The sequence below is a fragment of the Pan troglodytes genome, chromosome 23 (genome assembly GCF_028858775.2).
Source record: "Pan troglodytes isolate AG18354 chromosome 23, NHGRI_mPanTro3-v2.0_pri, whole genome shotgun sequence".
Taxonomy (NCBI): domain Eukaryota; kingdom Metazoa; phylum Chordata; class Mammalia; order Primates; family Hominidae; genus Pan; species Pan troglodytes.
In genome coordinates this window covers 48,543,622-48,567,205 of record NC_086016.1, presented here as the reverse complement: position 1 = coordinate 48,567,205, position 23,584 = coordinate 48,543,622, and the positions used below count along the sequence as shown (strand labels likewise).

The 23,584-nt window shown below is 53.0% G+C and overlaps 1 long non-coding RNA gene across 1 annotated transcript; it reads left to right on the top strand.

Moving 5' to 3' along the window:
* The first annotated feature begins 8,034 nt into the window (after positions 1–8,034).
* Positions 8,035–23,426, top strand: LOC129138433 (uncharacterized). Its single transcript, XR_008541668.1, has 2 exons — positions 8,035–9,001; positions 22,120–23,426. It is a non-coding gene; the product is annotated as an uncharacterized LOC129138433 (long non-coding RNA).
* The last annotated feature ends 158 nt before the right edge of the window (positions 23,427–23,584 follow it).

Here is a 23,584-nt window from a genome sequence, read left to right as displayed (position 1 = left end):
GGAGCCATGGCCGGGTTTCAAGCAGGAACAACAGGATCCCATCAGTGCTCTTCTGGGTATAGACTGGAGGCCTCCGGGTGATAAGCAGGTGGGAGGGGGTGCTGTGCTTTGAATATTTGTGTTCTATGCAAACTGTTTATCTAGAAACAGAGTGCTCATTCCCCAGTGCTGCAAAGAAACAGCACTCAAACATAAATTTAATTATCTCAGCAAGGCCATTTTTACTTTCTGCAGAAAGGGTGCTCATCACAGATGGAACAATGGCAAGAGCACACCTGAACAAAGGAGGGAAGCGCAATTTTTATCCCTTATGCAGTTTGTCCCTGCTACTGTGTCCTGTCTCTGTTGGCTGCAGCCGGACCTCACAATCTAAACTAAAACCCGATTGGCTAACAGTTTAAAACTTTTCTAAAAAGGTAAAAGTAATGGAAAGACAAAGGAAAAGAGGAAGTTGCTTAAGCCAAATAGGGAAGGGGCATAGGCTGCAAGCGGGAGCGTGCCTGTGAGCAGGTACAGCACAAATATCTTGGTTAAGGTTCAAGGACATAGAATGTACTATGTTGCCCGTGAGCATGTTTAGCAGCTACATAGGCTAGGGCTTAACAAAGAGTTATTAGCACAAAGCAAGGAGGCTTGAAGGAAGTTAGTTTTTCAAAGAAACTATTATTTTTAACACTTATGATTTATTTAACAAGAAGGGAAACTTTGAAGAGGAATTTTTACTTTCTACATTTGTCACCTCCAAAACTCATGTTGAAATTTAGTCCTCGGCTGGGCGAGGTGGCTCCTGCCTGTAATCCTAGTGCTTTGGGAGGCTGAGATGGGAGGATCTCTTGAGGCCAAGAGTTGGAGGCTGCAATGAGCCAAGATTGTGCCACTGCACTCCAGCCTGGGCAACAGAGTGAGATCCTGTCTTAAAAAAAAATTAATCTCCAACATGGGGAGTATTGAGAGGTGGGGCCATAAAGAGGTGATTGGATCATGTGGGCTCTGCCCTCATAAATGGACTAATCCATTCATGGCTTAATGGATTCATGGGTTAAGGGATTAATGGGTTATCATGGGGGAGGGGGGAACTGGTGGCTTAATAAGAAGGGGGAGAGACACCTGAGCTAGCTCGCTAGGCCTCTCAGGCCCCTTGCCGTGTGCTGCCCTGCGCTGTCTCGGGACTCTGCAGAGGCTCTCCCGGCCAACAGGAAGGCCCTCCCCAGATTTGCCCCTCGGCCTTGCACTTCTCAGCCTTCATAACTGTAATAAATAAATTCCTTTTCTTTATAAACTACCCAGTTTCCGGAATTCTGTTATAAGCAGCAGAAAACCTACTGAGACAGGGATCTGAGCAGCTCTTACAGAGCTCTTCCCACCACCAGAGGTGTGGAGGGGTGTGGAAAGCAAGCCCCTCCCCACACTGTGGCTGTTGTTCCCGGGAGAAAGGCCACTGCAGGGCTGTGGCAGGGCAGGGTGAGGACCTGAAGAGCAGCTGAGCTGGAGGAGGGAGCTCTGGGCACAGGGCAGGTGGGCATGGGCAGGCCAGGAGGTCCCTGGGTTCTCTGCCTGCCACGGAGATCACGCAGCCCCCATGTGGTCAGTGAGGGGCGCCCAGGAGCTGGCACACTGACCTCGAAACCCAGCTCTGGAAAGATGGGGAAGATGCAGGGACAGAGAAGGGAGCCCAGGGGCCAGGACTGCTTGGGGCCTGGGCTCCGGGCCATGCCGTGGAGCAGCACCCTGGATCCCCTCCTGCGAAAATGGCACTGGAATCTTCTAAGGCCCCAAGGCCAAACCCAGGCCTTTGGCAGAACCCAGTTTCCCAGGTTTTGGGATAAAGCACAGACTCCTGCAAGGCCTGCATCATCAGGCCCGACGGACATCCAGCCTCAATCCCGGTGTCCCCCGCCAGGCCCTAGGCTAGGGGAGCCCTGGCGCAGGCACAGTGCAGTTACAGACACGGAACACGGGAGATTCAGCCTTGCTCCCGCCTGACCTGGGAAGGAGGCAGTGGGGCATTACTGTGCCCATTCCACAGACGGAAAAGCTGAGTCCTGAGAGGTAATGTGTTTGGACCAGCATCACACAGCTAGTTCAAGGCCCAACCAGGATACCCTATGAGCCCACAGCAACCATGTCCCTGACACCACCAGCCTGAAAAGACAGGGACAGTGACAGAGCGATGCAGCCACAGGGCAAAGAGATGGCCTGGGGGCTTGGAGGAGCTGGAGGAGACACACACAGCCAGGTGTGTGAGGGTGCAAGTGTGAGAGTGTCCGCTCCTCGGTGGAAAACACGCGGGACAGCAGCGTTTGGGAGGAGGGAATGACACAGGTTAGGAGTGGCTCGTGAGAAAGGTCCTGGGACAGAGCAACACCCGCCAAGCCAGAGCAGGGACCGGGAGCGGAGGGGGTGGCCCAGCAGCAAGAAGCCATCACAGTGGAAGAAGGGCAAAGACTCCACCACCAGCTCAGTGTCCGCCAGCAGGCACCTGTGATCTTGGGGTCAAGGAGCCAGCCCTGCACACACTGAGAGGATCCCTCGCCAGGGGTGAAGACAGGTTCAGCACCCTGAGCCACCTGCCCAGAGGTCCACCCTTCATCTGCTGCGGATCCCAGTCTGTCCTGTCCCCTCCTCTCCTAAACCACCCTGGGCCCCCTGAGACCCTACTGGGGCCTCCCACAGCCTCTCAGCGCTCGGCCTCCCTCCCACCATCCCCTTCACTTCTTTGTGCTAACAGAGCTTCCCGGCAGGGCCCTCCTGTGGGTCTCCCTGATCCCCGCACCCCTCAAACCCCTGGGCCTGCAGGTGCAGGACGCCTGGCCCTGCTCCTTGCCACTGCTTCCAGGCCATCCTCCCTCCCCAGCCTCTGCAGGAGCCTCCTCACTGGACTCCCTGTTTCTTTTCTGCACAGGCCCCCTCACCCCGCCCACTTTCCTCTCCCTGGGGCCACCCTCTTGCTTCTCTGCGCAGGGCCTGCTGCTCACCTATGGGCTTGTAGCCCTCCCTGTGATCCCGGGGAGCCCCTGCTGTCCCTCCTGCCCGGCCCACTTGTCCCTCCAACGTCTGCATCACTCCATCCCTCAGCCTCCTCAAGTCTTTGCTCAAGGAACACCTTTGCTCTGGGATCCACCCTGACCACCTGCTTTAAAATCACTCCTGTATCCACCATGGCAATCTTCCTCTGCTATTTTCTATTTCTTTCTAGCACTATGCATTTTTGTTTGTTTGTTTGTTTTGTTTTTGTTTGTTTTTTGAGATGGAGTTTCACTCTTGTTGCCCAGGCTGGAGGGCAATGGTGCAATCCTGGCTCACTGCAACCTCATCCATGTGTTTCCTTGATTTAAAAATGCCACTGGGTGTAAGATGCACCACCAACTTAACACCTGTTTCCAGGAAGACCTGAGACGCTGCAGCCATGCACACCCTCGTTGTAAGTTGCATCAGCATCCCAGGCCCACATCAGTGTCGGGGTGGTGAGGAGGGAGCATGGAGGTAATGGAAGAAGTGGAGGACTTCTCCTGCTGTGACTCTCCAGGGGGTTTGTCCCTGCAGTTCGAAGGCTTTGCCAGGCCCCAGGGAAGTGGCAGAGGGCATGCTCCTGCCGCCAGCTTGGGATGGGGATTGCAGCGTGGAACTTGGGGTTCTGGCTTCTGAGGGTAACTGGTTATGCCACCTTTTGGCAGCAGGTGACAGCACAGCACTGGGACGGAGGAGTGGGTTAGTTATCATGAGAGTGGGTTATCATGGGAGTGGGTTAGTTATCATGGGCATGGGTTAGTTATCTTGGGAGTGGGTTAGTTATGAGAGAGGGTTAGTTATCATGAGAGAGGGCTAGTTATCATGGGTGTGGGTTAGCTATCTTGGGAGTGGGTTAGTTATCATGAGAGTAGGTTAGTTATCATGGGTGTGGGTTTGTTATCTTGGGAGTGGGTTAGTTATCTTTGGAGTGGGTTAGTTATGAGAGTAGGTTAGTTATCATGAGAGTGGGTTAGTTATGGATGCGGGTTAGTTATCTTGGGAGTGGGTTAGTTACCATGGGAGTGGGTTTCTTATCATGGGAGTGGGTTACTTATCATGGGAGTGGGTTAGTTATCTTGGGAGTGGGTTAGTTACCATGGGAGTGGGTTAGTTATCATAGGAGGGGTTCATTATCATGGGAGTGGGTTAGTTATAGTTATGAAAGTGGGTTAGTTATCATGGGAGTGGGTTAGTTATCTTGGGAGTGGGTTAGTTAGTTATGAGAGTGGGTTAGGGGAGTGGGTTAGTTATCTTGGGAGTGGGTTAGTTATCATGGGAGTGGGTTCGTTATCATGGGAGTGGGTTAGTTACCATGTGAGTGGATTAGTTATCTTGGGAGTGGGTTAGTTATCATGGGAGTGGGTTCGTTATGGGCATGGGTTAGTTATCTTGGGAGTGGGTTAGTTATCATGAGAGTGGGTTAGTTATGAGAGTGGGTTAGTTATCATGGGAGTGGGTTAGTTATCTTGGGAGTGGGTTAGTTATCATGGGAGTGGGTTATCTTAGGAGTGGGTTAGTTATCATGGGAGTGGGTTAGCTATGAGAGTGGGTTAGTTATCTTGGGAGTGGGTTAGTTATCTTGGGAGTGGGTTAGTTATCATGGGAGTGGGTTAGTTATGAGAGTGGGTTAGTTATCTTGGGAGTGGGTTAGTTATCTTGGGAGTGGGTTCCTGATAAAAGAATGGGTTCAGTGCACACTCTCTTGCCCTTCTGCCTTCTTCCATGGGGTGTTGCATGAAGAAGGCTCTCCCTAGATCCTGGCACCTTGCTCTCGGACTTCCAGCCTCCAGAGCTATGAGCCAAATAAACTTCTATTTTTTTATAAATTACCCAGTCTCAGATACTCTGTGATAACAGCACAAAAGGGACTAAGACATCATCTAATGTACTTTATTTATTTATTTATTAAGACAGAGTCTGGCTCTGTCACCCAGGCTGGAGTGTAGTGGCGCGATCTTGGCTCACTGCAACCTCCACCTCCTGAGTTCAAGCGATTCTCCTGCCTCAGCCTCCTGAGTAGCTGGGATTACAGATGCAAGCTACAACGCTGGGCTAATTTTTGTATTTTTAGTAGAGACAGGGTTTCACCGTGTTGGCCAGGCTGGTCTCGAACTCCTGACCTCAAATGATCTGCCCACCTCGGTCTCCCAAAGTGCTGAGATTACAGGTGTCAGCCACTGCACCCGGCCACTAATGTACTTTAACAAAAACAACAAAAAATAGATATAGTCTTGCTGTGTTGTCCAGGCTGGAATGCAGTGGCTATTCACGAATGCAGTGGCTATTGATGGGTATGGGCAAGGCCTATACTGCGCCCGGCGTATATAAGCTCCTTTTGGGGGTAGCTCCCCAAAACGAGAAGCAACAAAGATGGACACACAGCAAAGCTGTGGGCGTGTCTGCCACAGGCCAATGTCCCTGGATGCCTTGGGTGGGGTGGGGCTGAGGCAGGCAGCCTGCCAGGCCAGAATGCATGAGGCCCTGGCCCTGGGCTTGTGTCCCTAGGGATGCAGTGAGCACAGACCTCCCTAGAGGGGGGCCTGGCCCGCCAGAAGCCCAGCCCTGGCCCCTGCCACCAGCCTGTCCTTCCTCAATTCCTAGCTCCAGCCAGATCCCCAGAGATGAGTGACCCTGATGACCAGCAAGGGCAGGCCCGCCCTCCTTCATCTCCCTCCTCTCACCCGGCCCAGCCTGGAGGAGGAGTGTGGTGTGAGTGTAGCCGCAAACCCAGTCAGCTCCCCTGGGCTGAAGCCCCAGAAATGCTGCTCCAGGACCCAGGCAGCTCCAGTCTGCCCCACGTGGCTTCCAGGGGCACAGCCCTCAGCACAGAAGGCTGTAGGTGTGGCCTGCAGCAGGGGGTGGAGGCTGGGAAGGGCCTGGGGGACCCAAGGGATGGGTCAAGGCCTGTTCAGAGCCAGACTCCAACCACCTGCTCCCGAGCCAGCCCTCAGGCCCTGCTCTGCAATGGGTTCAGTTGCCCTGTGTTCGCCTTCCGGGCCCCAGCCCAGGTAGGAGGATCGTGGCACACCTGCTGGCTGCAGGCGGCCCTTCCTTCTCCTCAGGCGAGGAGGTGCCCACTCTGAGCTGTGCAGCCGGGAGCCAGGGTGAGCTGAGCCCCCACCTGCTGCCCCAGGGAGACCCTGCCACGTCTCTCTTAGCCTAACTAGCTGTGCGTGAACCTTCCACCTGCCCTGCACTGGCCGGTCCCTAGGCTCACTGGGGCCACCTTGTGGCTGCTCACGGCCTCGGCCCCGCAAGTTGAGGCCTGATTTCCACACTGGCTGCATTTGTCCTCTGTGGACTTTTGTCCTCTGTGCCACCTTCTTGGGTGGCACCCGCCACATGCTGTGCTGAGCTACTTCTTTTTTTTTTTTTTGAGGCGGAGTCTTGCTCTGTCGCCCAGGCTGCAGTGCAATGGCGCTATCTCGGCTCACTGCAAGCTCCGCCTCTCAGGTTCACGCCATTCTCCTGCCTCAGCCTCCCGAGTAGCTGGGACTACAGGTGCGCGCCACCACGCCCGGCTAATTTTTTGTATTTTTAGTAGAGACGGAGTTTCACCATGTTGGCCAGGCTGGTCTCGATCTCCTGACCTCATGATCCGCCCGCCTCGGCCTCCCAAAGTGCTGGGATTACAGGCATGAGCCACTGCACCTGGCCTGTGCTGAGCTACTTCTAAACCCCACAGAGGGCCAGGTGTGCTGGCTCATGCCTGTAATCCCAACACTTTGGGAGGCCAAGGCGGATCACCTGAGGTCAGGAGATCGAGACCAGCCTGGCCAACATGGTGAAACTCCGTCTCTACTAAAAATACAAAAAATTAGCCGGGCATGGTGGCAGGCACCTGTAATCCCAGCTACTTGGGAGGCTGAGGTAGGAGAACCACTTGAACCTGGGGTGGGAGGTTGCAGTGAGCCGAGATCGCGCCACTGCACTCCGGCCTGGGCGACAGAATGAGACTCAGTCCCCCCGCAAGAAAACTAAACACCATGGGGGAAGACGCACATTTTCATGTATAGGCTCTTCCTGTTTCACATGAGGAGCATCGCAGGATGCATCTGTTCTGACACAAGGGGCACCAGGTCGCTGGAGGCAAAAAGAGGGATCCTGAGAGGCCATCTGGGAAAGAGAGAACTGAAAGACAGTGACAGCAGTGACGATGGCTCACACCTCCTGTGTGCCGGGCACCGTTCTGGGCACTTTATACGAACCAGTGAAGAGAGTGGCTGTCAGCATGAGAGGAGCTCTGGGGACATGGGGATGTCTTGCAATGGGGCTCCTTCCTCCACCTCCCCATGAAGCCTTTGGTAGACCACACAGCCTCATGTGCCTTCAGGTGAGTTTGTGTGGAAGTGCAGTGTGGGGCATGCAGGCCTGAGAGCGGGGGCAATGCCTGTCCCCTTGGGATCACTTCACCCTCACAGGGATGCTGGAGCAGGCCTGGGATCCCCCCATCATACAGAGGGAATGACCAGGGCTCCCAGAGCTGGAGCACAGTGTCCAGGCTGTGGCTGCTGAATGACCCAGGACCTCTGGGGGGGCTGCTCCACCTGCCATGGCCCTCCCAACCTCCCTTGCTTTCCAAGGTCCACCCAAAGCCCCAGGCCTCTCAAGTCTCCTACATCCCCTCTCCCCCTAAGGTCCCAAAGATTTCCCAAGGTCCCTTAGGCCTCTGGAGGTCCCCCAAGGCTCCTCAGGCCCCCAAGGCCCAAAAGATCCTCCAGAGACCCCTCAAGGCCTTCCCAGGCCCCTCAACGATCCCCAAGGCCCCCCAGGTCCCTTAGGCCCTCCTAAAGCCCCACAAGGTCTCCTAGGTCGCCTAAATTCCCAAGACTTCCCAAGGCCCTATGTGGCCCTCAAGACCCCCAGACCTCCCTGCACCCTCAGCCCTCCATGAGACCCTGTCAGCAGCTGCCTCTTCTGGGATGGCCAGGCTGAAGTCCCCAGCGGTGAATCCACCTGTTCAGCTCCTTGCTTCCTGCCACCAGCTATTGGTCCTGGGCTGACCTATGGTGTGGTGCCTTTGGAATCACGTGACCACCAGGCATAGTCACATGTTGTCAAACATGGCTACCTACAGCACCACCATAGAAGAGATGGAAGTGAGTTCTTCTGCAGCACCCCAGAGCCGGCCTGCAGTCAGGAAGGCCTCCCCAGAGGCATCCACGAAGCTGCCTGCCAACCTGGGTGCCCCAGGCATGGGCCCCTCTAAGCCTGCCCTAGGAGGAGAACAGTTTGTGTGACACAGGGGGCGGAGGCTGGGTCTGAATCCTTTTTTTTTTTTTGAGACAGAGTTCGCTCTGTCGCCCAGGCTGGAGTGCAGTGGTGCAATCTCACCTCACTGCAACCTCCGCCTCCCGAGTTCAAGCGATTCTCCTGCCTCAGCCTCTCTAGTAGCTGGGATTGCAGGTGTGCATCATCACGCCTGGCTAATTTTTGTATTTTTTAGCAGAGACGGGGTTTCTCCATATTGGGCAGGCTGGTCTGAACTCCTGACCTCAGGTGATTCGCCCACCTCAGCCTCTCAAAATGCTGGGATTACAAGCGTGAGCCACCGCGCCCAGCTGGGTCTGAATCTTTAACAGTTCCCCTCCGCTCCTGGAGCCCCTCCCACAGCCAGCCCTTGCTCACCAGCGGGGGAACCAACAGCCCCTTCCTCACCCCTACATACCCCTCCTGGGGATTGGGGTCTCTCTCCACAATACCAGTGCTGGGACGCATCCCTCGTCTTCTCTGCTCCTTTCCGTCGTCCGGAGGCCTAGGCCCAGTCATCCAGCCAGCCTCCACCCAGCTCCTCTCCCTGCACACAAAGACTGACCCCATCAAGCTGCACTTCCTGAAACACACCCACAAACGAGAAACTCAGCCTCCCCTTTGCCCACAGGATGCCCATGGGCAAAACTGTCACCAAGAGAAGAGAGGAGGGGCCCAAACCGGCTCTGTCTCTGTGGAGAAAGAGCCTGCCTGGGGCTGGACCCTGGTTGTGTGGCTTCAGGTATGAGTCCCTTCCCCTTCCTGGGCCCCAGTCCCCTCACTGCACACCTAGGGTGATGACATGTCATGGCCCAGGGTTAAAAGCACAGACTGGAGAGGGACTCCCTGGACTTTACTTCTGGCTCTGCTGCACACTGGCTGTGTGACTCTGAACGAGTAACCTAGCCTCTCTGTGCTCGAGTTTCCTTGTCTGTTAATAGAGATCAAACAGAATATAACATCAAGGTCATTAAGAAGAGTCAGTAAATTAATGTTTATAAAGTATTTATTATTTTTATTTTATTTTATTAATTTTTTTAGATAGAGTCTCACTCTGTCACCCAGGCTGGAGTGCAGTGGTACAATCTCGGCTCACTGCAGTCTCTGCCTCCTGGATTCAAGTTGAGTGTCATGCCTCAGCCTACTGAGTAGCTGGGATTACAGGCCCTGCCACCACACCCAGCTAATTTTTTATATTTTTGGTAGAGATAGGGTTTCACCATGTTGGCCAGGCTGATCTCGAACTCCTGACCTCAAGTCGTCCGCACACCTTGCCCTCCCAAAGTGCTGGGATTACAGGTATGAGCCACTGCGCCCAGCCAGAATTATTATTATTATTTTTTTCTTGCTGATTTGAGTCCCTTGTAGATTCTGCATATTAGTCCTTTGTCAGATGCATAGTTTGCAAACATTTTCTCCCATTCTCTAAGTTGTCTGTTTACTTTCATGATTATTTCTTCTGCTGTGTAGAAGCTTTCTAGTTTAAGTAGGTCCTGTTTATTTTTGTTTTTGTTGCATTTGCCTTTGGAGCCTTCGTTATAAATATGTAGCCTAGGCCAATGTCCATAAGAGTTTTTCCTAGGGTTCCTTCTAGAATTTTTATGATTTCAGGACTTAGGTTTAAGTATTTAACCCATTGTGAGTTAATTTTTGTATATGGTGAGAAAGAGGGATCCAGCTCCATTCTTCTGCATGTGGCTATCCAATTTTCCCAGCACCATTTATTGAATAGAATGTCATTTCCCCAGTTTATGTTTTTGCATACTTTGTGGAAGATCAGTTGGCTGTAAGTATTTGGCTTTATTTCTGGATTCTCTATTCTGTTCTATTGGTCTATATATCTACCTTGATACAGTGCTTGGTACCAGTAGACACTTCCTTGGTACTGTCTTGATTACTACATCCTTATAGTATAATTTGAAGTTGGGTAAGGTGATGCCTCCAGATTTGTTTTTTGCTTAGGATTGCTTTGGCTATTCAGGTTCTTTTTTGATGCCATATGAATTTTAAGGTTGTTTTTTCTAATTCTGTGAAGAATGATGTTGGTATTTTGGTTGGAATTGCAGTGACTCTGTAGATTGCTTTGGGCAGTATGGTTACTTTCACAATATTCATTGTTCTAGTCCACGAACATGGGATGTATTGCCATGTGTTTTTGTCATCTATGATTTCTTTCAGCAGTGTTTTATAGTTCTCTTTGTAGAGATCGCTCACCTCCTTGGTTAAGTATATTCCTAAGCATTTTACTTTTTGTGTCTAGGTACTGTAAAAGGGATTGAGTTCAAACTCCTGACCTCAGGTGATCCATCCGCCCCAGCCTCCCAAAGTGCTGGGATTACAGGCGTGGACCAACCTGGTGAAACTCCATCTCTACTAAAAATGCAAAAATTAGCTGGGCATGGTGGCGGGTGCCTGTAATCCCAGCTACTCAGGAGGCAGAGGCAGGAGAACTGCTGAACCTGGGAGGCAGAGGTTGCAGTGAGCCGAGATCGCGCCATTGCACTCCAGCCTGGGCAACAAGAGCGAGACTCCATCTTAAAGGTTAAAAAAAAAAAAAAAAAAGGGATTGAGTTCTTGTGATTGTCAGCTTGATCATTGCTGGAGTATGGCAATGCTACTGATTTGTATACATTGATTTTGTAACTTGAGACTTTACTTAATTTATTTATCAAATCTAGGAGTCTTTTGGAGTAATCTTTGGTGTTTTCTAGGCATAAGATCGTATCGTTGGCAAACAGATATAGTTTGACTTCCTCTTTTCCAATTTGGATGCCCTTTCTTTCTTTCTCTGGCCTGATTTCTCTGGCTAGGACTTACCCTATCAGGTGTTCTTGCCAGGTCCTCACTAGGCCCTGAGTAGACAGAGATGAACCAAAGGAAAATACAACATACCTACAAGTAACCACCTCCCACGGCAGCTTGGGGTCCTGGTTCAAAGGGTTGTTAGAGGCAGGATGGAACATTTATGCCTTGGGTGATCAGGGAAGGGTTCTTGGAGGAGAGGGCATTTAAGCTGGGCATGGGAGCCTGGGCTGGTAGTGACACAGGCACAGGGCACAGAGACCCGTGCAGCCCACTGATCAGCTGATTGATCTGCAAGAGACTGAACATGGGTGGGTGCCAAGTCAGCTGGCATCAAGAAGCTGAAACGACTTTGTTATAGAGCTGAGAGCAGATTCTCAAGCCCACTTGGTTTGGTGCCCTGCACATTGCACCTGCCTGGCAACACGACAGGGGTGGCCATGGCACTGGCCATGCTGGGGGCCAGGGAGGGACAGGATAGGCTGGTGACCTCCCGACACAGCTCCTCTCACAAACCTCAGTGGATCCTGAGGTTGGAGGTCCTGACACCAACATGGCACATGAAATAAGACCCTTGGAGGCTGGCCTGCCCCACCCTATGCAGTGCTTCCGAGTTGTCCCCTCTTTAGGCCTCCTGTTCCTGCCAAACCCTGAGGCCCTCAGAAGCCTCTGCTAAGAGCTGACCTGGGAGCCCAGGGCCTGCCTGGGCAGAGACTGTGCCCAGGAGCCAGTGAGCTGCCCTGACTCCTGGGAAGGCAGCCAGCACCTGCACCAGCCTGCCCGGGTGCACCTCTTCCCTCCAGCTAACTCTGGTGCAGCTATCAAGACCCAGCCTGGCTATCACCTCCCATAAGAAGCCTCACTGACCCCTAGGCTGGGCCAGGTCCTCCCATGGGGTCTCCAGCCTTGGGATTTCCCTCTGTTTCAGGGACAGAGCAAGGAGTTATATGTAACAGAAAAAAACAGCTCAGACCAGCTCAAACAGAAAGGAAATCTATTAACTTCTGTAACCATTATGTCCAGGGTATCTTCAAAAAACTTGGATCCAGGGCTCAAAGGGGGCCTTTCTTTATGTTGGTTCCATCTCATGGTGGTTCCAGACCAACATTCTCCCCTGCCAGCACCCCTGGACAAACCAGAGATTTCCTCTGCCCGATGGTTCTAACAAAAGTTTGAGAACTGGACCTCACTGGCTGTGATTAACCTGGCCGAGGTCACCTGTCCATCCGTGAAGCATGAAGGACTGAGGCTAGCTCTGCCTGGGCTATGTGGCCTGAGAGCTGGGGAGGAGAAGAGGTATAGTTAGCAGTCGAAGGGGAAATGGAATCGGCCAGGCAGTAGCACGGCTGTCTACCTCACTGTGGCTGGCTCCCCACTAGACTGCCTACTGCTCAGGCAGGGACAGTGTTTAAGCCCCATCTGTGCCCCAGCATTGCCCTGCATAAGGCAGCACCGAGTAAGGGCTCTAGCAGACCAGCTTTGGTTAGGTTCCTCAGGGCCTTGCACATGCTGTTCCCTCTGCCTGGAACAGCCCTGCACTGCACCCCCACCCATTGCCCCCACTTAGTACCACCTCATCCAGGGATCTGGAATTCTAGGAATTCTGATTAGATGCACATTAGACTCACTCATACTCTCCTCCCAGCCTTCTTACCTTTCTTTCATATTTTCTCTCTTCTCATCTTTCTATGTTGCATCCTAGGAAATTTCTTCATATCTGTGCTCCATTTCACTGATTCTCTCTTTAGCTGTTTAACTCATAGTTTCAACATTTGTATTTTTTCACTTGTAAAAGTATATTTGGTTCTTTTTCAAATCTCTCTGGCCTTTTTTTCTCCAATAGACTCTTTTGCCTTTTTGATCATCTTCCTTATTCCGTTAAATCCTCCTTAATCGGCTGGGTGTGGTGGCTTACGCCTGTAATCCCAGCACTTTGGGAAGCTGAGGTGGGCAGATCACCTGAGGTTGGGAGTTTGAGACCAGCCTGACCAACATGGAGAAACGCATCTCTGCTAAAAATACAAAATTAGCTGGGAGTGGTGGTGCATGCCTGTAATCCCAGCTACTTTGGAGGCTGAGGCAGGTGAATTTCTTGAACCTGGGAGGCAGAGGTTGCGGTGAGCCGAGATCGTGCCATTGCACTCCAGCCTGGCCAACAGGAGCGAAACTCTGTCTCAAAAACGAACAAACAAATGAACAAAAACAAAAAACTTCTTTAATATGCAGGCAGATTTAGCTGGAATTCCTTAGATGGAATAAGGGAGACAATCAAAAAGGAAAAATTGATAGATGAATAGACTTCGTCTATTTCTTTTCTTTTCCCTCCCTCCCTCCCTTCCTTTTTTTTTTTTTTTTCCTGGCAGAGTCTTACTCTGTCTCCCAGGCTAGAGTGCAGTGGCACTATCACAGCTCACTGCCACCTAGACTTCCCAAGCTCAAGTGATCCTCCTATGTCAGCTTCCTGAGTAGCTGGGACTACAGGCATGCTCCACCACATCCGCTAATTTTTGGACATTTTTGTAGAGATGGGGTTTCGCCATGTTGCCCAGGCATGAACTCCTGGGCTCAAGCAATCTGCCCACGTCGGCCTCCCAAAGTGCTGGGATTACAGTTGTGGAGCCACCACGCCTGGCACTTCATTTATTTATTTATTTATTTATTTTATTTATTTTTTTAGACGGAGTCTCGCTTTGTTGCCCAGGCTGGAGTGCAGTGGTGCCATCTCGGCTCACTGCAAGCTCTACCTCCCAGGTTCATGCCATTCTCCTGCCTCAGCCTCCCAAGTAGCTGGGACTACAGGCGCCCGCCACCACACCCGGCTAATTTTTTGTACTTTTAGTAGAGATGGGGTTTCACCGTGTTAGCCAGGATGGTCCCAATCTCCTGACCTTGTGATCCGCCCGCCTTGGCCTCCCAAAGTGCTGGGATTACAGGCTCGAGCCACCGTGCCTGGCCGGCACTTCATTTATTTCAAGCAGTTCTCAGAGGTCTAAATCTATTTGTTATTTCTATTGAGTCTCGCCTTATGGTGGCTTGTCTCCTTGGGGTGTGTGTGTGTGTGTGTGTGTGTGTGTGTGTGTGTGTATTTGGTTGTGCTTCATCTGTAGGAATCCTGAAGGCCTAAATTGGGATGCTTTCCTCCAGAAAGAATTTCTGTTTGCCTCTACCATTTTATCACTGACCAGGACCAATTTAATTTAATTTCTTGAGTGGGGATTTTCCTGTCTATGAGGATAGTGTAAATTTAACTTCAGCGCTGCAGGAGAGCAAATGGTTGCAAATCCTCCAGGGACATTATTATTGTTCTTAAATGTTTCCACCTGGAGCTCTGAAGCAGACACCCAGGTTTCCCAGAGGGATCCCTGTCCTGGCAGGCAGATTTGGTTGGAACCACCCTCTCCTTAGGCGGGTAGCCTCCTTTGAGGGTCTCAAGTCGGTGTAGGACTCTTAGGTTCACTCCCCCCACTCACCACTCTGCATTTTGCATTACCTAAGGAAAGTGCTTATTGCTCATCTCTGGTTCCAGATAGTTTGCTTTATTTATTGCTTATTTCTTTTGTGGAAGGAGGGCTTCCTTGTGATCTTGGCAGTGCAATAATGTTATGTCTGTAGACATTTACTTGCAATCAGGTAGCGGATGGCATTTTGGGATATCTGATCACTATGCTGCCAGAAGTCAAGTTGACTCATTAGCTCATTCTGGGAGTTACATCCTTGGCTGCCAACATGGCTCTCACCTTGCTCCAGAGGAGTACTTTGGAGAGAATTCAGGGTGTACATTTTCTGGCTAAGCCATGGAATGGGGCCTGGCCCCTGCTGCTTACTCCTCAGCTCTCATGCCTGTTTCCAAGCTTCAGGGTCCTGCAGCAGTCCCCCTTCCTGGTGACCTCATGGGTTCCTCTGAGGGCAGCCAGTGAGATGCTGCGACTCAGTGCAGCTGGAATGCACAGCAGAAAGGGGGCACCTGTGTGTGTGCTGGTGCACTGGGGTGTGTTGAGGGTGTTGGTAGTGGGAAGAGCCCTAGAATTCTTCAAGCCAGTCATCTGGATTGGACGTTACCTAGAAAACTCCCAGATTTCCTCTCCGTTTTAGGCACCACAGATACAACCTAATGGGCTGCTTTGCAGACGGCCAAAATGAACAGAAACGCCTGAGTGCAACAGAAAGCAATCCCACACCCCCTCGGAGACAGGCCTAAGCTCTGCTTACCCTGAGGGCTCTCCAGCCCTCACACCCTCCTCCTCTCCTCTCAGGCACATTCAGACCCACGCTGTCCACACTCACTCGTCCCCAGCCCAGCCTTGCTACCTGTGTCCCTGCTTGGGGGGGGTCTGTCTCCCTAGGAGATGCTGCCCCCATGAGGGCAGCCCTGGCCTCGACCTCATTCACCCAGGAGTATTTATTTATTTAATTTTTTGAGACGGAGTCTTGCTCTGACGCCCAGGCTGGAGTGCAGTGGCGTGATCTCAGCTCACTGCAAGCTCCACCTCCCGGGTTCACGCCATTCTCCTGCCTCAGCCCCCCAAGTAGCTGGGACTACAGGCACCTGTCATCATGCCCGGCTAATTTTTTGTATTTTTGGTAGAGATGGGGTTTCACCATGTTAGCCAGGATGGTCTCAATCTCCTGACCTTATGATCCACCCGCCTCGGCCTCCCAAAGTGCTGGGATTACAGGTGTGAGCCACCTCACCTGGCCCAGGAGTACTTATTGATCTTCCCTCTGTATTTGACCCTCTGCTCAGTGCCACACAGTGGAAGGAGCTGGTCTTGCCCTCTGGGGTCATTATTAGGGAGACAGTAATACAGGACAGTGACAGCTGTAATGCATGATGCAGTGGTTGTGGGAACAGACGAGGAGCCACCCTAGCCTGCCCAGAGGACAGGGAAGGTGTCAGAGGAGGCGGCATTTGAGCCGCAGCTAGAACACCAAGTCATATGTTGTCAAATGTACAAACTGGGGAAGGGGCCAGTGGGGGATGGGAGATGGGGCTGACTAGTGGGCAGGGCAGACCCAGAAAGGTCCAGAGATGAGGAGCTGCCCCTGACCCTTCAAGAGGGGAACAACCCTCTCGGATGTGTATTTGGGATGATAGATTACTGGGTTCTCTGAGTCTGAACCTCACATTTCTGGAACCTTTATGGCTTTGTAAGAGGGAACTAAAGTATTGTTCTAAAGCTGTTCTTCATGATACCCAGGGTGAGGAGGTAGACTTTCCTGGCTTAGATTAGTGAGAATCACCCCCATTTGCAAAGTGCAGTAGAGTTCACACAAATGACTTGCACAAGAACCCTTAGCTGGTAAGTAGAGTGCACCAGCTACCTATTGCTGTGTAACAAACACCCCATTGAAACAACACTTCGTTATTATTTCTCAGGGTTCTGTGGGTTGGCTGGGCTCAGCTGGGTAGTTCTTCTGCTTGTGGTCTCTCATGCAGTTGCCGTCAGATGGTGGCAGAATGTCCAAGATGACTTATCACTCACATCTCTGCACCCTCAATGTCCTCTGGGTAGCCCCTCTCCATCAGGCTGGTCAGACTTCTTAGGTGGCAGCAGTCTCCTGAGAACGCACAGGCCAAAGCTGCTGGGTCTTGTTAAGTCTCAGGCCTGGAACTGGCACAGTGGCACTTCACTGCATTCTGTTGGTTAATGTGAGGGTTAGGGCCAATCCAGATTCCGTGTGGGAGGGGACTAAACAAGGGTGGAAACACCAGGAGGCATGGTTCCCTGGGGCCACCTTTGGAGATTGGCTGCCACACAGTGAACCTTGCCTTCAGGCTCTGTCTATGCGTCTTAACCACTATGACTCTTCTCCTCTGGAGAGGCCATAGCCACAGCTGGGGGTCTCTGTTTGAGTTACAGTGAGACCCTGCTTCTCTGATTAACTGCTCCTGCAGTCACATTTTTAGTATGTGATGCTCAGAGATAGTCCATGGGATGTCTGTATCAGTTATCTATTGCTGTGTAACAAAACTCCCCCAAATGTAATAGCTTCAAACACAACCATTAATTCTTTCTCGTGAGCCTCCAGGCCCACTGAGTGGCTCTGCTGATCTGAGATGGGCTCACTTCTGAGGTCACTAAGGGTTGGTGACATGGCTCTGCTGTCTTAGCTGGGCTCACATTCCTGGGACCTCAGCTGGGATAGCTGCTCTCGGCTCCATGTGGTCTCTCATCCTCTAGCACACAGGGCTCCTGAAGGGCAGAAGAGCACTTAAGGCCTAGGCTCAGAACTGACATCACTTCCACCTCACTGTATGGTCAGAACAAATCATAAGGCCATCTGCCAGATTGCAGGGGTGGGGAAATAGCTCCCACCTTCCCATGAGCTGAAATGTCACCTTGCAGACGGCGTGAAGGCAGGAAGGAGTGGAGCCATTTGTCATCAGCTGCCGTTGTGCCTGTGTGCATTTGAGAGGGTCCCTTCCCAGCAGCAGCCAGCCCACGCCAGGTAGCCGGGCTGGGTGAGCCAGGCTGGGCTGGGTCTCGGGCCCCGTGCAGCCCTCGGTGAACACCTTTATGTGTAGTCTCATGACCCTGTCTGACGCTGATGACTTGACCATGTAGCTGCTTCACACAGACCAGGCCAGCGTGGGAACTGGGAATTAGAAACAAGATTCTCGTTCGCCAGGAGCCGTTCATTTGAACTGGGGAGAGAGCTGAGCCCAGGAGCTCTGGCCGATGACAGGGTGCCTGGAGAAGCAGGGAAAGCAGCTCAGAGAGAGGAAGAAGAAGAAAGGCAGGGGCTAAGGGAGGCCATTTTGAGGGAGAGAGGGAGAAGTCTCCCCACAGCCCCACGGGAGGACTGCCCTCGATCCAGGGGGCTTCCAGCTGCTGGACCCACCCTCGCCTGTCCCGGCCATGTAGCATTTCCTCAGCTCTGTCCATCTAGTGGCATTATTGCTTTAAAAATGAGATGCTTCCTGGGCCATCAGCTCTGCAGAGAGCCACAAAGCTCCTTTTGGGTCCGTGTCAGAATTCTGCTCCCCAGACGGAGATGGCCTCATGGGCTGCTCTAGCACCAGCCTGTGCAATGTGGTCCGTGTGGCCAGAGAGCTGGAGGCTAGGGGCTTGGCATTCCTGGGACCCAGAAGCGGCTAGGAGACTGTCGGGGCCTGCAGCAGCATGGGAGCAGGGGGTAGCAGATGGAGGGTCCAAGTTCTAGGGCAAGCTGAGGCCAGGAGACCTGTCCCTAGCCCCCCACCTGCCAATGCCAGCGGGAGCCAGGACAGCGGGACATGGGTCCTTCAGGGGACAGCAGGCTGGAGGATGAGGAGGCAGAGACTCAGGCTGGAGGCCCTGAGAACCCCTGTCACCAGGCGGCCACATAAGCCACATCATCCCCTCAAGCACCCAGAAACTGGAGAGACGGCAGTGGAGGAGGGGAGGGATCTGGGGTCTGATGTCACTGGGCTGGCCTCGGTTTTTTGTTTTTTGTTTTTTTTTTTAGATGGAGTCTCACTCAGAACGCCCAGGCTGGAGTGCAGTGGCGTGATCTTGGCTCACTGCAACCTCCTCCTCCCGGGTTCAAGTGATTCTCTGGCCTCAGCCTCCTGAGTAGCTGGGATTACAGGCACATGCCACCATGCCTGGCTAATTTTTGTGTTTTTAGTAGGGATGGGGTTTCACCATGTTGGTCAGGCTGGTCTCAAACTCCTGACCTCATGATCTGCCCACCTCGGCCTCCCAAAGTGCTGGGATTACAGGCATGAGCCACTGTGCCCAGCTGGGCTGGCCTCGTTTTGTGCCCACTGCCCAGCAGAAGGGGCTCAGGAGGACACTCAGAGGGTTACAGGCAAAGCAGAGAAGCTACACCTTCTCTGGGCATGTGGGGCATAGAGGGAGGTAGAGTTTTTTTGGACCCTGGAAGTGTGGGGTCCGTCCCCCTCTTATTTCCCGGAAGAGCCCCAATTTGTTACCATGTCCACACCCCAAAATTAGAGGGGAGATTCTGATTTACACTAAAGCCAAAGCTCTGTCCTGTTGGGCCATGGCCAGGGCATTCACCAAACTCCCCCTCCATGGCCCAGCTCCCGACACCGGGGATGTCTGGCCTCTCTCTGGGGAGATCCCACATTCCCTGCAGTCCACCTCCCATCCAGAAGCTTCTGGAATCCCTCCCTCCTGCCCCAGGTCCGCCTTCCCCTCCACAAGCCTCACCTCCAGTCCTTTCCTTGGAGATGCCGTCCCCACCTCCAGGAGCCCACCCAGACGGACCCAGTGAGAAAGGCTGCCTGGCTCTGGGCTTGTCCCGTGAGCCAGAACCTGCTGCATGGACTGGCCCCGACTGCCCTGCTCCGCGGTGAAGGCAGGTAGGACAGGATAGGCGTCCCCACCCCTCTCCTCTGGCCTTCGCCTCACTGGCCAGAGAAGAGCCCCTTGCAGGAGTGAACGGGGTGGGAGATGGGGAGAAAGCCCGGCCTGAAGGAGTGGGTGCTGGTGCCTGTCCCACTGCTCTAATTCCTGCTGCTGTCCCCATGCTGATCACAAAAGGACACGATCATATTCACCTGACTGGGGTGCGGGAGCGGGGGCCTCTCGGAGCCCCTTCTCCACACGGGTTGGGGGGCTTCACCCGGCAGTATTGCCACAGTAAAGGGGCCAGGTGTCCACATTTACAGAGGCAGAAACAAAGAGATTCAACCCCCCTCATCACTGCAGGTGGGTGAGCAGGGTCATAGTCAAAGCAGTGACTCTCAAATGTTGGAACTGCTGACTATGAGAAAGACAAGAACTCTCGTTATCTCTGAGACTGGCAGCCTGGGGACAGTAGTCCCCTCCTCCACCAAAGAAGCTCCTGGGTGGGACTTTGGGGTAACCCACCTCTTGGCTGGCCAGAGTCATTGTGGGTGGGTTCTGGTGCCCTGTGTGTTATGCTGGGCAGACATCCTTTCAGGATGGAAAGCCGCCTCTTCACCTGTGTCCTCCGGCAACATCTCACCACGGGCCTCTGGTTCTGTGCTCAACTGGTCTCCTCCCCGACCCCTGCTCTTCTCCAGCCACCCATGCTCTCAGATGCACAGCTCACCTTGTCCCTCTACAGCTGAAAATCCCCAGTGCCTGCAGTACAAAGGCCAGACCCCTTAACCCACCCCTGCCTACCTCTGGCCTCAACTCCCACCCTGCTCTCCACCCCTACGATTTCACCCCTCAGTAATATTAAACTGCTTATAGTCCCAAACCCTCCCCTGCCACACAGTCTGTTTGATTCCTCTAGGTCTTTGTATATGTTTTTCCCCTTGGCTGGAATTCAACATTCTTGTCTGCCTGGAGAACCTTCAAAACCCAGTTACCCTGGACAGCTTTCACAGACATCCCCCTTCACTGTCTCTCTAGAGTGACCTGTCCCTTGGTTTTGCTCCACAGTATTTGACCGAGTATGTGTGTATGTCTGTCTCCCCAGCACAGCAGACGGGACTTACCAAGGGCGGGCCACACATCTGAAAAATTAGGGGCAGAGTCCAGCACAGGGCTGGGCACAGGCAGGCCCCCAACAATGGTGCATGGCCCAGATGAAATGAAGCAGCTTTGCCCCAGTCTTGGCCTCAGGAAGCATCTCTGAAGTGTGGATTTGGGGGTCACAGTGGGTACCCCACAAAGGCCAGCCTTGGGAATGCTCCTGGCTTCCACTCGAACAAAGCCCCCCTTCTCCTCCCAGAACACCCTGGCCAGGAGTGACACTGATGGATCACTCACCCTCCTGCCGACTGCACAGCCCCGTCCTGGACTCTGGCAGACCACGAGCACTGGCTTCCCAGCAGAACCTGGCTTGACCCCAACAAGGCAGACATTGTGACGTTCACCCATGTAGAGATGTAGAGAGAGCCATCTCAGACCGCTGACCTCCGCAACCAGCAGATAATCAGCATCTTGTTTAAGACTAAGTTAACTTTAAGACTAAGTTTGGGCCGGGCGTGGTGGCTCACGCCTATAATCCCAGCACTTTGGGAGGCTGAGGCGGGCGGATCACAAGTTCAGGAGATCGAGACCATCCTGGTTAACACAGTAAAACCCTGTCTCTACTAAAAAAAAAAAATTAGCCGGGCGTGGTGGTGGGCACCTGTAGTCCCAGCTACTCGGGAGGCTGAGGCAGGAGAATGGCATGAACCCAGGAGGTGGAGCTTGCAGTGAGCCGAGATCGCGCCACTGCACTCCAGCTGGGGCGACACAGCGAGACTCTGTCTCAAAACAAAACAAAACAAAACAAAACACTAAGTTTGTGTGGCTGGGTGCAGTGGCACATACCTGTAATCCCAGTACTTTGGGAGGCCAAGGCGGGTGGATCACCTGAGGTCAGGAGTTCGAGACCAGCCTGGCCAACATGGTGAAACCTTGTCTCTACTAAAAATACAAAAATTAGCCAGGCATGGTGGTGCATGCCTGTAATCCCAGCTACTCAGGAGGCTGAGGCAGGAGAATTGCTTGAACCCGGGAGGTGAAGGTTGCAGTGAGCTGAGATCATGTTACTGCACTCCAGCCTGGGTGAGAGAGTAAGACTCTGTCTCAAAAAAAAAAAAAAAAAAAAAGACTCAGTTTGTAGGATTTTATTACATCAACCAGAGGAGAAGACTGAGGTCCAGAGAGGAAAACAGACTCACCCAAGCTCCCCACCAGGCCTCCTGACTCATTGCCCAGTGCTTCCTGCTTGTCCTGCCTGACCTCCTCACATGACAGGGACAGAGGCCCCAGCTCACACGTCCACTGCTGATTCCGCAGAGGCAAAAGTTCAGAAAAACCAAGCCAAGTCCATTTCTCTGGGTGTGCAGGCGAGCAAATTTTGTGGACAGAGAAGCCTGTGTGCCCTGAATCATGCAAAGGAACCAATTAACCAATTTTAGCAGAAGTTGGAACTTGCAGGAACCGAGCGCTCTGCCAATAGCTCCTCCTTGTCCCCTGTGTCCCCCTGAAGCAGGTGGCGGTGTGCCACGATGTCACCCTGGATTTAGAGTTTCTTAGCTTCGTGAGAACCCAGAACACACACCGCCTGCATCCCCGAGGCCAGCTGGGTGGCTCTGGCCTATTTATAGTGTCCTCATCCATCTTCTTTTCTTTTGATCAGGGCAGGACCCGATCTCGGAGGAGCTGCAAATCTCGGCATGCTCGACAAATTCCAGCAGGGCATGAATCATGGGCTCCTGCCTCGTGAGGGCCCTCCTCTGCCAATGGGGCTGGTGGAGCTCTGGGGCTCGCCTGCTGCTCAGCTTGGAGGCAGAGCCGGGCCTGACGGAGTCCTCCCTGCACATTCCAGAGAAGCTCAAGCCAGCTTTCCCCCCGGGATCTCACCTGACACTGCAAGGCAGAGTGCCCCACGAAGAGAGGGTTTCCTTCGCTTGCCTTTTTGCCCTGGCAAGACTGGCAACCAGGAGTCCGTGAGCACCGGTGCCTCCTCAGGGGTGGCACCTCTTTCTGGGAAGCCACACGGGTCTCAGACAGCTGTGCCCTTCCTGCTGCCCTCCAGCTGCCAGAAGGCCATAGTTCCCATGTGCCCTGGAATGTGGGACTCTCTTTGAGACATCCACTTGGGGACCTGTCCTCAGGCCCTGGGGTCAGCACACAGGTGGGCAGTTTCTTTGGGCTCAGGGTCAGGCTTCTACTGGTGGGTGAAGGCAGCCCTTTGTCTCATGTCTTGCCCCAGCGTTCTTGAGTAGCAGGCTCCCTCCCCCATCCTCTTGGCAGCTGTCCCTCCCTGCTCCCTCCCGGTGACCACAGCCAAGCCAAGAGGCCTGTGCTCTGTTCCCCACACGTCCATGTAGAGTGGCTGGACACCGGTGTTGATTGCTGTGGAGGTGGCTGGAGGGAGTGGACATTCCATTGTAATGATGGCAAAAATAGCCATGATCTTTCAGCCACTGCTGAAACTGCTGGAGTCAGGCCCTTCCCAGGTATGATTTGCCCTCCCTGATGGTGCATTTGTCTCCCAGATGTGCAGATGTGGAAGCCGATGTCCTGGGGATCAGGGGAACCTCATGAGGGAGGAGGCAGGGGGCCAGGACTGGCTCCTGAGCTCTGCAACCCCAGTGTTGCCGTCTGTCTTTTAATCTTTAAAAAGAAGATACAATGATATAATTAGGATGCGGCAATCTCAGCACTGGGAGGCCAAGGCGGGGCGGATCACTTGAGGTCAGGAGTTTGCGACCAGCCTGGCCAACATGGTGAAATCCCATCTCTACTAAAAATGCAAAAAAATTAGCCGGGAGTGATCTCAGCTACTCAGGAGGCTGAGGCAGGAGGATCGCTTGAACCGGGGAGGCGGAGGTTGCAGTGAGCCGAGATCGCACCACTGCACTCCAGCCTGGGCAACAGGGCAAGATTGTGTCTCAAAAAAAACAACAAAAACAAAACCAATAATAATAATTAGAATGCTGACACTGTCTCTAGCTTTTCTGGGTCTCTCCCATTCCTGTAGAATCGTTCTTGCCCACAATCACCTGCCCATCTCTCTTGCACCCCAGAAAAGTTTTGCAAGTTCAGGAAGAGAAAAAAATAATCTGACATGTACTGTCTGTATTCTCCCATGACAATAA